Source organism: Eutrigla gurnardus (genome assembly GCF_963514095.1).
Source record: "Eutrigla gurnardus genome assembly, chromosome: 23".
NCBI lineage: Eukaryota > Metazoa > Chordata > Actinopteri > Perciformes > Triglidae > Eutrigla > Eutrigla gurnardus.
The window spans coordinates 16,987,450-17,001,809 of record NC_139934.1 but is presented as its reverse complement, the minus strand read 5'-3'; the positions used below and the strand labels follow the sequence as shown (position 1 = coordinate 17,001,809).

Genomic DNA, 14,360 nt, shown 5'->3' with positions numbered 1-14,360 from the left:
AGCCAGATGGACAGGAGGTGTGTGCGTGTGTGTGTGTGTGTGTGTGTGTGTGTGTGTGTGTGTGTGTGCGTGCGTGTGTGCTTGTTCCAACCCCTTAATGAAGTAAGTGCATGGCATGTGAGGTATGTACCACCAGGGTGGATCTGGAGTCTATTATCAAGTGACAATGAATGTTCAATAGTGTGTGTTGTACTGAGAAAGAGGAGGGCTGCAGCACAGTGGGGTCTTCATGACTCTGGGAGGCAGCGTGTATGGACGTTTTGTTTGTTTACGGCTGTATGGAGAACTCAACAAACTCCTGGTACAGATAGAGTTCATACAGTGCTGTACAGTAGGCTTAAATATAACACGTGTTTGCCGAAATGGAAGCATTAAAGTGAGGATCATTTCTAAGAGACTCTCAACAAAAGCTTGTTGCAGGTGAGATGAGTCAATACGTGCAACAAACTGTTGTTCTCATTCAATTCCAGATGATGGAATTGAGGCATTCTCAGAAAACCTGCACCCTTAGTGTTATAATCAGGATGCACATTATTATCAACATCATCTGGAAGATATTACACCCTGAATAGCTGCAGTCCTTAAAACTAGTGCATTCGGTGCATAAGCTATACAGCATGTGCTTCTCACTGTTGTGTAAGTTGGTGATATTTCTGCACCGGTCTCCCCTGCACAAATATAGACCGAAAACACTATTTATGCAAATGAAGCTTGTATTTTTTTTTTTTTTTTTTTTTTTTGCTGTTCTGTTTTCTATTTTCATCTGGAGTTGTATTGTGCTGTCATATTGCCCCCAGTGCCTGAGATTATTACTCTTATTATTATTGGTGGATTGTGTCAAGTGTGTGACTTTGCTCAGCATGTGTCAATGTATATGTGTGTGTGTGTGTGTGTCTGTGCGTCTGTGTGTGAGAGAGAGAGAGAGAGAGTGTGATTGCACTGTAAAGAGTGTGGTGGGAGACCATTAGCTCTCAAAACTGAGCAGGAAGAGGATTGCTGATTGATGTGGGCATGGGTGGGACTCTGGTATACCACACACACACACACACGCACACACACACACACACACACACACACACACAGCTTCCTCCAGCTCTTTCTCTCACAGATGTATACTATATATAATAAGAGTCTGCGAATATTAAATATATGTTTGAGCTGCCCTCCTTCCTCTCCCACAACAAGAGAAGCCGGGGCATTACAGTCCCGGAGGTCCCACATGTGTGTGAGCGACAGGAAGACACAATAAAGGGAAAGCATGGTTTGCGAAGCACCATGTTTAAGTTCCTACAGCTCTTATGCATGACTAGCACTCCTGTTTTCATGTGTGTGGTGGAGACTTTGTGTAAAGTAAGCCTGTGTGTGTGATTCCGTGTGTGTGTGTGTGCTCTGCAGGCGACAGAGACCGTGTCCCTGGTACAGATGGTACTTCTCAGCCTCCGATGTGTAGGATTGTGTGGGTCTGCCTGTGTGTAAGTGGCATACCGTGAGTCAGCCTTTTGGGTACACTGAGAGGCCGACAGACATGATGATAATCACCTCCACGCACAACTCACACTACGAGGGGACAGTGAGCCACACAGGCAGCCAGACAGACAGTCAGACAGACAGACAGACAGACAGACAGACAGACAGACAGACAGCCTGGCTTAGCACATCCTCATATAGCAGCGATGTAGCCGGCTGAACGGAGCGCTACAGCCTGATAATGAGTGCCCTTATTGAAGGGGAGAGGAGCCGATGGGGAGCCGGCTCTCTCTCTAACTCCCCAAACAACCGGCTAATCCTGACTGTAGCTCCAAGATAAGCTAAGCACTCATTTAATACACTAACTATACCAAATGTACACATAGTGAAAAGTAAACTTTGCTAAGAGTAGCTTTAAAAGCTCAGCTGGTTCATAAAGGAATACCTTACATTTTTAGGAGATTGTCAAACATAAACAACCAGAAAACCTTTAGAAAATGAGCTTGTAACGATCACGATGACGGTGAACTCAGCCTGATGCTCATGTGACCATTGGTAGAACTCACATGAAGTAAAGTGTTAAACAACTATGTATGTGAGCTACATACTAGCTAGTAGTAGTAGTAGTAGTAGTAGTAGTAGTAGTAGTAGTAGCTAGTAGTTATAGTAGCTAGTTCAGTCAGGACCACTTTGTCAAAAAGAATCTTTATTTATTTGCACAAGTTTCATTTGGCGGTATGGTACTGTTCTGGGACTCCCTGCTCTTCCACGCGCTTGCGTGGAAAGCCTGAGGCAACAAGAGCACCTTCCTGCCCTTCATGAGCCTTCATGAACGGCATAAGCAGGGAGCGCAGCAGCAAAGAAAAACCCAGACAGAGCAGAGCAACCAACAAGAACAATGGTAAGGTACATAACAGATGACGGGAGGAGCTGGGGTGGAGGTGGGTTGCAAACGCCGGCAGAGAAAGCAGCGAGGGAAGTCAGGCTAGAGCAGTTTAAATAGCGCGCTCTGAATGCAATTTCCCAATAGGAAGCGGGCACGGGGAGTCAGCTGAGCCGTCAGCTGATCTCCTCGGTTTTGACAGCTACGCTGTTGCTGCTGACTTAGAGCTTGACGTCGTGGCCTGCCAGAACTAACGCTACGCTTGATTAGGTATAGCAGCTAGTAGTAGTTGTAGCTAATAGTAGTAGTAGTGTGGTAGCTAGCAGTAGTAATAGTAGTACCAGTAGCTAGTAGTTATAGTAGCTAGTAGGTGTAGTATATATTAGTAGTTGTAGCTTATATTAGTAGCAGTAGTAGCTAGTAGTAGTGGTTTGTAGTAATAGTAGTAGTAGTAATGGTAGCTAGTAGGTGTATTAGTCCAGTAGTTGTAGCTAATAGTAGTAAGAGTAGTAGTAGCTAGTAGGTGTAATTGTAGTAGTAGTAGTAGTACCAGTAGCTAGTAGTAGTAGTAGCTAGTAGGTAGCTAGTAATTGTTGTAGCTAATAGTAGTAGTAGTAGTAGTAGTAGTAGTAGTAATAGTAGCAGTAGCTAGTAGTTGTAGCTAGTAGCAATAGTAGTAGCTAGTAGTAGTAGTAATAGTAGTAAGGGCAGCAATAGAAATAGTAGTAATAGTAGTAGTAGTAATAGTAGTAGTATTAGTAATAGTAGTAATAGCAGTAATAGAAATATCAGTAATAGTAGTAGTAGTGATAGTAGCAGTAGCTAGTAGTTTTAGCTAGTAGTAATAGTAGTAATAGTAGTAGTAGTAGTAGTAGAGGTAGTAGAAATCTCCAGGTCATGTTTTTTTTACTATGAAACAGCCTGATGATCATTACCCTGGATGGATGAAATCCAAAGCCTCCACTGATGTCACCATGATTCTGGTACAGAACAAAGACATACAAGTCTGACTCAAAGGTCTCCAAGTACACAACTCCCTGAAGACAACAACACACACACATGAATCATGTGCGTGTGTGTGTGTGAGACATCGTTGCCCACTCACACCCATGATTTCCCAACACACCACTTTCTTGAATTAATGTGTGTGTGTTTCACTCCTACTCCTCTTACTCATTCTCTTTTGACACGTCTCACCATGTTGAAAAAAACACATGAAAATGTCACTAAATCATCATTATAAAAGCATAACATTAGCACTACAGTATGCATAATGTAGGTAGTGTAGGGGAGAGGGAAATGTGTAAGCTAAAAGAGCATCTTACCTGGTGATCATGGGTAATGTAGTCTGTCTCTCTCAGCAGGCCACCATGACACCTTCCACCTCCTGAAACCACAACATGGAGGAACGAAGGTCAGTCTAGAGCGCCAACAGTGTAAACCACAGTGGCTAAACATGACTTCATTGTTTCGTTTTTGGTCAACATTTACATACCCCCCCCCCCCCCCCCACACACACAAAACCTTTTGATATCTGTTTTGTATTCAGCCATTGATAGTGACTTTTTCTGCAAACCTGTGGTGTTACATTGGTTGCAGTGATGCATGTTGGGGATGACGGAGCGTTTCTATTTTCACCTTTTGTCAAAACTCGGTCAAACATGAAATTCCAGTGTGAGTTGAAGCAGTGGTCAGGAGTTCATGAGCACTTTAGTCAAGCATTAAAAAAAGATCAACACCTTGTCAAAATATGCTTAAATGGTAATAAAACATACTGGCAATATTTGATAAATTGTTAAGAAAATGGTAAATGGCCTCATTTATATAGCGCTTTTATCCAAAGCGCTTTACAGTAATGACTGACATTCACCCATTCACACACAAATTCACACACCGACAGCGAGTCAACCACGCAGGGCGACAGCCAGCTCGTCAGGAGCAATTAGGGTGAGGTGTCTTGCTCGGGGACACCAGGCACTCAGCTAGGAGGAGCCGGGGATCGAACCAGCAATCTTACGGTTGCCAGCCATCTGCTCTACCTCCTGAGCTAAACAAGTGAAAAACAATCAAATAATATTAAATAAGATTAACCTAAATCATAAGGTCTCCCTGCATACACGAAGTATAAATACATTTAAAATGTATTTTTGTATCCTGTATTCAGGATCAGGCCCAATAAAAAATGCAATAAAACAATTTCTCTAAAGTGATTCCAGTATGTTTTAGATAATCAGGATAATCATGACATGCTGGCTGTCCCATGTCAATGCTGGCTGTGCTGGGGTCATGATGTTGTCGAAATGTCGTTCTGAGTAACTTATGAAATGTGTTTGTGTGTGTGTGCGTGTCAGTCAACATACACAGCAGGGCCTGGACAAGCGCTGTGGCCATCTGTGTGTGTGTGTGTGTGTGTGTGTTCCTTATGCACCGCCTGTTCAGTGACTCACAGTGTCAGTGCCGGGCCACATGACTGAGAACAGGTGGCACTTTGGTGTTCCTCCCCACCCCCAAATACACACATACACACACCTACACGCACACACACTCCTACACACACACACACACTTACACCTACACACACAAATGACATAGACACCTCCGCTTGCACCCTGAGAACACAAGGCACCTGCGATTGGTGCCCAAACATGAAAGCTGACACACACACACACACACACACACACACACACACACACACTATTTATTATTTTTTATCTCTCTAAACCTAAGAATGTGCCCTTTTAACAAATGGCTGTAGTTGACACTTTGCACAACCTAAATGTCACCACCTCTCACTTCACATCACCTCTTCTATAACCTCCATCTGACCTTAGACCTACAGAGCAATGACACTTTGTCCATTTTGCTTTGAATATGCAAATTTGTTTTGGTGACTATACTATTGGTCACTACATTCGGTGTGTGTGTTCACAATAGGATAGAGGATAGAGGATGTTATCACAATAATCTCACAATAAGTTGATCGTGGTGAATTTCCAGTGACTTGAAACCTTTAGGATCATCTTCTTTAAGATTATTTGATTGTTCTTCACTAATAAACACATGTGTCTCTTATCTGTGATGAATACACATATTTGTTTTTAACAAAATCTAAAGTGATCCCAGTTGGTTTAAATGTCATTTTAAGAGTTTTAAGCATATTGTGATGATTATTGAGATAATATCATGAATCGCAATTATTTTGGCAGGATAATCCTTAAGTGACATTTTCATATCGTCCCATGTCTAGTCCACAAACAAGTTGAAAGTCTTCCTCTCCTGCCCTTCTTTCTCTCACTCTGATGTTCTACCTACAGGGCTGCAACATAAAACACACCCACACATTCACTCTATTGAGCTTGTACACACAGAACCGACGCATTAGACGTAGCCGAAGGCAGCTTGTGTGCATGGGAGTGTGTGTGTGTGTGTGTAAGACAGTTGTGTCAATATGAGGCAGATATAGCTGGCTCAGCCCTCACTGATCTTGCAGCCTGGTGGTTGAGGCCCCAAACCTTTGAACTCAAGGTCAAAGGTTACACCCCCTACAGGGCCACAGCTGGCCACACTGTAAAGGTGGACCGGCTGTATGTGTGTGTGTAGGGGATGGAGAATGCGGAGCAGGGCCACCTTAAAGAAGGCATGCCAGAGAGAGCAAGTGTACTTGTGTGTTGAAGGGTAGAATATTTTCTTTCATGACTCATCAAATAAATGTCACGAGCCTTGACATAATGATTTGACCTTGATCACTATCAGGACTGTGTGGAGTGAAAGAGGGGGGAGGGTTGAGAGGAACATGAAGAGACAGTTTAAGGTTTAAGAGAAAGGGAGACTTTGGGGGGGGGGGGGGGGGGTGGCAACTTAGGAAACAAACAAAAGGAAAAAGAGTTTTAAATTCAAATTGTATGAAAAAAGAAGCAAATGAGAGGGATAATGGAAGGATGAGCGATCAACAGAGAGCAATATATAGAAAGTGGTGTTTATGGTTTGTCTGTAAAGGTTAAGCAGTGGGAGCATCTCCCTTTGACATTAAACAGCACAGAGAGAGGCAGATGGGTGGAGCAACGCAGACTCAGAGCTGAAGAGATGTAGAGGGATGGGGGAGGAGGGGGGGAGGATGGAGTAAAGGCCTTGAGCCAGACAAAAGATGAAAAAAGGAGGAGCAAGCAAGATAGGTTGAGAGAGATAAGGAGAGGAGAGAGAAAGCAGAGCAGGGCTGGTTTGACAGAGACGAATGGGGGAAAGAGAGAATACATGTAGTACTGCAGAATGTGAAGAATGTCGTGAGAGGATGAAATATATCAACAGTCACAGAGCAGAAATATGCTGCTCATGTTAGAGGAATCACAAATGGACACTCGCACTCATTTGATTGGCCGACTAGCTGGATGTCGTGGCAAACGTTCATGCCTTCGTTTCTGCTGTGCTTGCGTTTGTTGAAATAAAGCCACTCTTACTTAAATAAACACTTACTGTGTTTAAGTACTGCTGCCTAATGATTTCAGTCTTGAATATGTAAAACTCCTGCAGATGTATTGTGAATCCATTCATTCAAGGGTTCAGTCAAATCAGCCCAATTCTTAAAACAAAAACCTATTTTTAAGGTTGTTTTTTCCAGGAAACAAGTGTGCACGCATCAAAGGACTCCGGCTGGAAACAAATCAGAAAGATGGAGATCATGTGGTAAGCATTACGGCCATTGGCCAATCCAAGAACCACAACAATTAGAACACCTTGAGTACACACACACACACACACACACACACACACACACACACACACACAAACACACACACACCATCTTTTCTGAGAAAATCTACAAAACATGAACGTCTAAGAAACAACAGACCCAAAGGCTACACACACAAACACATGAAAACATGCTCAACAAATACGTGCTGTTTTCTCCAATGAAGTACACAGACTAGTGTACATTTAAGTCAGCTCACAACATTCACCTAATGGCAAAACCGCACACACACACACACACACACACACACACACACACACACAAACACACACCTCAGCATGTGTGAGCCTGCATGGCGTGAGTAGAGTAGCCATGCTTGGGCTGCTCCAGCCTTTAGTCACTAGTGATTCAGTGGGTCTCTTCAAGTTAGGGCAAAAAGCTTCATACCTACACACACACACACACACACACACACACACACACACACACACACACAAATTGAAGAAATAGCAGGCTGCTGCAGGAGTTGTGGCAAATGAGTCTCAGAACAGGTTCAATCCTTGAATAACGCTTGTGTGTGTGTGTGTGTGTGTGTGTGTGTGTGTGTGTGTGTGTGTGTGTGTGGGTGCCGTGGAATGCCGTCACACTGCATGCTGAACTTGTCTGAGATCAGGCTGCGGGTCGGCGAGGACATCTGTGTGAGGCTGCTGTAGTTCAAGTTGTTTCACTGACGCTGACACTGTCAGATCTGTTGCTATTTAAAAAGCTATATGAAATGTCGCGCCACTCAAGCACAATAAAGTGGATTGAAAGCAAACATTTGGCGCGTGCGTGCATGAGAGAGGTTTTCTGCTGTAAACATGCATGTGTGTGCCGGCGGCCGGGCTTGGCCGGGCTACAGACAGCGAGGAGGAGTGTCAGCTTGACTGAGGTCGGGCCGCTCGGCTCCGTCAACTTCTGCCACATGGCTTCGGTAAAAGGTCATGTGAGAACCGAGCCCGGCGCACAAACCGTCACACCCACTCCGACTCCCACACACACACACACACACACACACACACACACACACACGAACGCATAGACAAGACAGACTTCCTGTTTGGGGACGAGCAGGAAAATGACACCCACTTAAAGAGGAAGAGGGTGACAGACAGACTAGAGTCACACCACACACACACACACACACACACATCACACACTCACACACACACAGACACACCAAAAGTGTCTGAAACGCCTGCACACAAGCAGGGTGACAGACACAGAGGAGGAGACGAGAGAGAACAGTTGGTAATAAATCGTGTCTAGACAGACGCTAATGAAAGCAGTCCGGCTGTGACTGCTGCCAAAACCACGACCTGTGAACAGTACCATTATGTGTGTGTGTGTGCGTGCGTGTGTGAAAGAAGCATGTAGAAATGAGCGTTTGATGAACCTTTCAACAGTGGTCATGTGTTGTTTTTACCCTCTCACGTGCCGACACACAACCACAGCACAGCCGCCGCAGGGCAGCGTCCCGCACAGCTGGAGGAGCCGGCCCGTGACGACAATCCTTCAAAATAAAACACGGCTTTGCCATAAAACCCTGAAACTACAAAACAGCATCCAACACACCTGAGAGCAGAAACAGCAGTGGGTTACTTGTCTTTCTCTATCGGCAGCATCAGTATGGTTTCTACACGTGTCCAGACAAAAGAATATGTAATACACAGCAGATTCCATGAAATATGCCGACCACGCTCACGCTCCAAAGTGATCCAGATGCAGTGCGGGTGCCGCTCTACCGCTCCTCTGCACTCCAACGACCCTCAGGCGGCCAAAACGCCAAAACCAAGGCTAGGCCGTAGTTTACAAACCAAAGGGTGGTGTCGCCATGACGACTTCTTGAGTACACAAACGCTCTGGAAAACTTTGCTTTATTTGACTGCCACCAAAAAAGCACCCCTGATTAGATCCTCTGACAGACAGTGTTGTGGAGTGACACAATGGTGGGAGCTGATCACTAAACACACATGAAGACACGTTACTACGCAGTGACTCAACTCAGCTCTGGACACTGCAGACTGTGTGCTGACACGGCTGCTCGCTGCAAAACAACAACAGCAAGTATGAAGAGGAGCTGGCAGCCGGCGTGCCTCGACTCGCTCCACACACACACACACACACACACACACACACACACACACACACACACACACACACACACACACACACAGTCTGAAAAAGGAGGCCGGAGGCATCCCCTTCATACTAAACCAGAAAAACACACTGAAAACAAAGAAAAGAAAGTGATCTTTTTGTTGAGGGTGGTAAGTGGTGGGACTAACAATGAGTCATAATAACAGCACTTTCCTCGCCCTTTATGAACCTGTGTGTGTGTGTGTGTGTGTGTGTGTGTGTGTGTGTGTGTGTGTGTGTGTAATGAGGGTGCAATATGAAGAGGGAATTAGAGGAGTTTATGGGGAAGGTGTGTTTAAGGGTGTGGGCATTAGCCCAGGATGCACTCTTACTATATCTGGCACTGAATAGTGTGTGTGTGTGTGTGTGTGTGAGAGAGAGAGAGAGAGAGAGAGAGGTTAGACAAGCCCTGCCAAGCCTACATACCAGTGTAGAGGTGCTAAACTGTACAATCCAGTTGCACAATGCCATTTAAGTTAACCGTCACATACCAAAAAGACTGACTCAGGTCTTTACAGTCACACAGCTTTTTGTTTTCCCACCAAACCATCAGGATTTCTTACTCAATAATATATATAATATAGGCATTTCTTATTTGCAACCAGCCACACACAATGATCTGTTTGACGACACGTTAAAGTGCAACAGAGTATGTTTGTATAGGCAGAAAAATAGTGTGTGTGTGTGTGTGTGTGCTTAAGTAGATGTGTGGAGCTTGAGTTGCATCTTCTGCATCTGCTCACAAAGACTTCTTTATCTGCTGTGGCACACGTGATCCCCACATGGTGGCTCACACCGTCTTCACAGGACCACACACACACACACACACACACACACACACACACACACACACACACACACACAGAATATGACAAGCACTCAATCACTTTCACCAGCAGGTAAGCATACAAGCCCATAATGTATACATACCAAGCCCACCCTCTTCTTCCTCTGTCTGCTAAATCTCTTCCTATAGGCTGCCTTCTTAAAGGCAACACATCGGGCATTTAAAGGGGAGGGAGACCGTCTGGCTGCCCTCCAGACACTGAACCCACACTTCCTGTACTGGGTAGGAGCCAGACACACACACACACACACACACACAGACACACACACACACACACACACACACACACACACACACACACACACACACACACCTATAATCACACAACAGGCCTCAACACATGTATAGAATGCACAGACATTACAGCCAACGGGGGGTGTGTGTGTGTGTGTGTGTTTGTGGTGTATAGAGATGGGGCAATAGTGGATTTTGAAGTGGATTTCCATTACCAAGGTAATTGTAAATATCGTCACAAGGGATTTGAAGAAGTAGTTTGGCTCGATATCATGATATTTATGCAGGGAGACTTTTTTAAGATTATTTGAAAGATTTTCACTAAAAAGGATGTCCACTAAAAAAACATTTGTGTCTCATCTGTGACTCAATAAAACACATTATTGAGTGATGCCTGTCTGTTTAAGAGCCATATTAAGTGTTCTAAGCATATTTCGATGATTATCGGGATAATAATAGTGATGCATCCGCATTGGAAAGAAATGTAGCATAATGCTTTTTAAATGTTGCAGCCCTTTTACCACGTTCTAATATTAGACATCTCACAGGAAACAATGCATTCAATGATTGTAATATCGCTCTACTGTACTGGGAATCCATCCGCTAAATGTCTTCAATAACAATGAAGAATTCAAGTGCAGAAAAACATGTGGAGCGGTGGAATCTTTTCTGTCTAAATGGTGCCTTGACAACACAAGAAGTATTGTTGTTGTTTTGTGTGTGTGTTCATGAGTGTGTGTGTATCATAATCCTCCACTGATACATGTCATACCAGCATGAAAAAGAACGGCAATATGAGCGCTGTCAAGCCAAATATAAATAACCAAAGACATATGAATATACAAGTGTAGTGTGTGTGTGTGTGTGTGTGTGTGTGTGTGTGTTGGATACAGTATGAATTCAGCAAGGGGTGGGAGGGGTTTCAGTGACTTCATACTGGGGGCAAATCTGTCAGCGCCGCCATGGAACTCCTCAGCCAATCGTGTTGTAATCATTCCTATAATCTCCTTCCATAGCAATACAAGTACATGCACACACACACACACACACACACACACACACACACACACACACACACACACACACACACACACACTGTATAGTTTCTGTTCATGCTGCATTTCATCCCACTACATCTTCCATGGTGTCTTTGTTTGAAGTGTGTAGTATACATGTTTACTACACATTGTTTTTGAAGTGTGTGTGCATGAGTGCATAACCATGTGTCCAAGACATTCCTGTGTGTGTGTGTGTGTGTGTGTGTGTGTCCTTGACCAGCTGCACAGGGCAGAGGAAATGAGGCGGAACTCAATCTGGCCTACACCTGTCTATCTCTCTCTGGAGGGAGGAGCCACACACACACACACACACACACACACACACACACACACACACACACACACACACACACACACACACACACACACACACACAGCTTCATAAGTGCACTGTTCATACTCCGTATAAGCAGATAGATTATGCATGCAGCAGCCGGCTACAGAGCTTGGATCTATTAATGTATGCACCAAGACAGTTTTATTTCTGTGTACGCCTCATGAGAGACAGGAAGGACGGAGAGACAGCAATGATGTGTATTTGTGATGCATGATGGGGTGAGAGAGAGAGAGACGGGGGGGAAAGATATTAAATGAGTGACACACAGTAAGTATAGAGGAGAGAGGATGACAGAGACAGGTAAGAAAGAGAGACTTTCAGAGAAAGCAGACAGGAGCGAGGTGAAGGAGGGAAGATGAAGAGCTCGGGGTGACAGCGTGAGCCACACAAGGACAGAGAGAGAGAGAGAGAGAGAGAGAGAGAGAGAGAGAGAGAGAGAGAGAGATTGCACTGGTATGGGAGGGTGGTGGGTTACTCCAGGACGCCAGAACCCAGTGACATGACACAGATGCACTGTGCTACTGTGCAGGGAGGGAGGGGGAGGGGGAGGGTGTAGAGAGACGGAGGAGAGGAGGGAGAGGGGGATGGGTGGCTGTGTGAGAGACTCTCTGGAGAAGACGATGGTAGGCTCACTGTGGAGATTAAAAACAAATGTATTTTCATGTGGCAGGGCTGTATGTAACACCAATGCATCATTATAGAACATACGTATTATAATTACTGTCAAACCCAGCTGCTCGACTTTTAACAGATCAAAGCTGATGAGATCCCGTTATTCCTGCCTCGGCCCCTTTTGGAGTTGATTCTAAGGATGCATTGCAGATCCATCATAACTGAAATCACCACTATTGCTGCTTTGTACACGTTGAAGTCCCCGATCCACCAGGAAACCCAACCCCGTCCTGTCGGACTCGGTGGGTATCACCAAGCTGCCAATATGAAGTCCAAATGACATCTACTCACGTCTTTGCATTGACGTTTGGTGTGAACATATGTGGGCAGATCCTCAGCAAAGGTTCTAAATTCCAGTTAAAGACTGAAGCCAAAATGACATTTGGACATGTTGAAAGATGTTCCAGGTGCTTCTGCTTTATGGGATCTGCTGGCAGCTCAGACTCGTGCATGTTGAATGTGTTACGGAAACGTTACGTCTGACCTCACAAGAGCAACGGGGAGCATACCAGAAAAGACCCCTATTTTGACCTTTTCAGGGTGAGTTTGGTCAAACACACACAGCACAGCTGCTTTTACTCATGCACTGCTTTATTCCTGAAACAAGCAAGCACTCCAGTATCCATTTAGCAGTGTTTCAGGACAAGGGAGAGCAGTTCCCTCTGTTGGACAACATTAAAAACAGAGTTCGACTGAGCCGAGAGGGCGAGCTGCAGGAGAGAGAGAATGTTCATGTTGGTTTCGTTCAATAAGGTGAATAAATAATCATCAGATGATTTACTGTGGTGACAAACGCCCTTCCTTTCATTTTCATCAGTCAATACAATGCAGAAATACATGTCATTGCAATGAAACAAAACCTATTTGTTTTGTATCATCGACATGATTGGATGTAACTAGACTGCACACTAGACTGCAGGCTGTGTTTACCCATGCAGCCTCCACCAGCCCTCAGTCTCCAGGTCTCCAGGCCGCCATGGAAACGCAGACAATAATAGGCTCAAGGATTCTTTTAATTCTTCCAAAAGTAGTCCCGGGACTAAAATGACGAGGGGTTTCTTGGTGAAAATGGCCTCCAACATGTGTATCCTCTTCTGTGAAGCGTCAGTAAACAGAGGAACAGGGAGACAGTAGGAGCAGCATTGATCAACATCTCTCTGGCAGGAAGCAACAGGGTGGTCTGACTGGAGAGGCTGCCAATCGCCTCCACCTCTGCTCCGCTGGGACGCCATCGAACCATTACCAACATACACACACCTCACAGTGATGTAGAAAACTGCTACACGCCACAGTTTTAATGTGGAAACGATTCAGATGCACACATGTAGCATATAGAAAATGATGTATGCCGTCTGGTCTGCTCGATAACACACACACACACACACACACACACACACACACACACACACACACACACACACACACACACACACACACAATCTCATTTCCAAGCTGCAGACCGTACAGCAGGAGAATGTGCTTCCACCCACACAGCATTGGTTGTATTTCTGTTCACAGCAGAATGCCAAACATTAGCATACATATATATGCATGGAGGCGGGCTATCAGTCTGCCAACATATAACAGCAGAGCTCCATCCATCCATCCATCCTTCCCCTCACCCTCCCATTCATCTCATCCCCTGCTTCCCTCCATCCCTCCCTTCACACCTGCCAGGCCTACAGCAAGGTCACACACCTCAATTACCCCGCACACACACACACACACACACACACACAGAGAGAGAGAGAGAGAGAGAGAGAGAGAGAGAGAGAGAGAGAGAGAGAGAGAGAGAGAGAGAGAGAGAGAGAGAGAGAGAGAGAGAGTGTGATAGGGAGGGAAGATAAGAAAGGAGGGGGGTGAGAGCAGATTTCACGCTACCCTGAGCACTGGCTAGCATGCACCAGTGTTTCTGACATTTTATTTATGATGTGCAATGTTCAGCGGCCGCCCTCTCCTCTCGGCTTTATCTCCTCTTTGTGTGTCTGGTTCACCAG

The 14,360-nt window shown here is 45.0% G+C and overlaps 1 protein-coding gene across 3 annotated transcripts in view; it reads right to left on the bottom strand.

Annotated features, from left to right (window-relative positions):
- Positions 1-14,360, bottom strand: part of kdm6ba (lysine (K)-specific demethylase 6B, a) — an 88,585-nt gene that overhangs the window by 25,484 nt on the left and 48,741 nt on the right. For all 3 annotated transcript variants that reach the window (XM_084003686.1, XM_084003682.1, XM_084003684.1), the window contains one exon: positions 3,676-3,737. The gene's annotated coding sequence lies outside the window, so the exon portion shown is untranslated. The remainder of the gene's footprint in view (positions 1-3,675; positions 3,738-14,360) is intronic.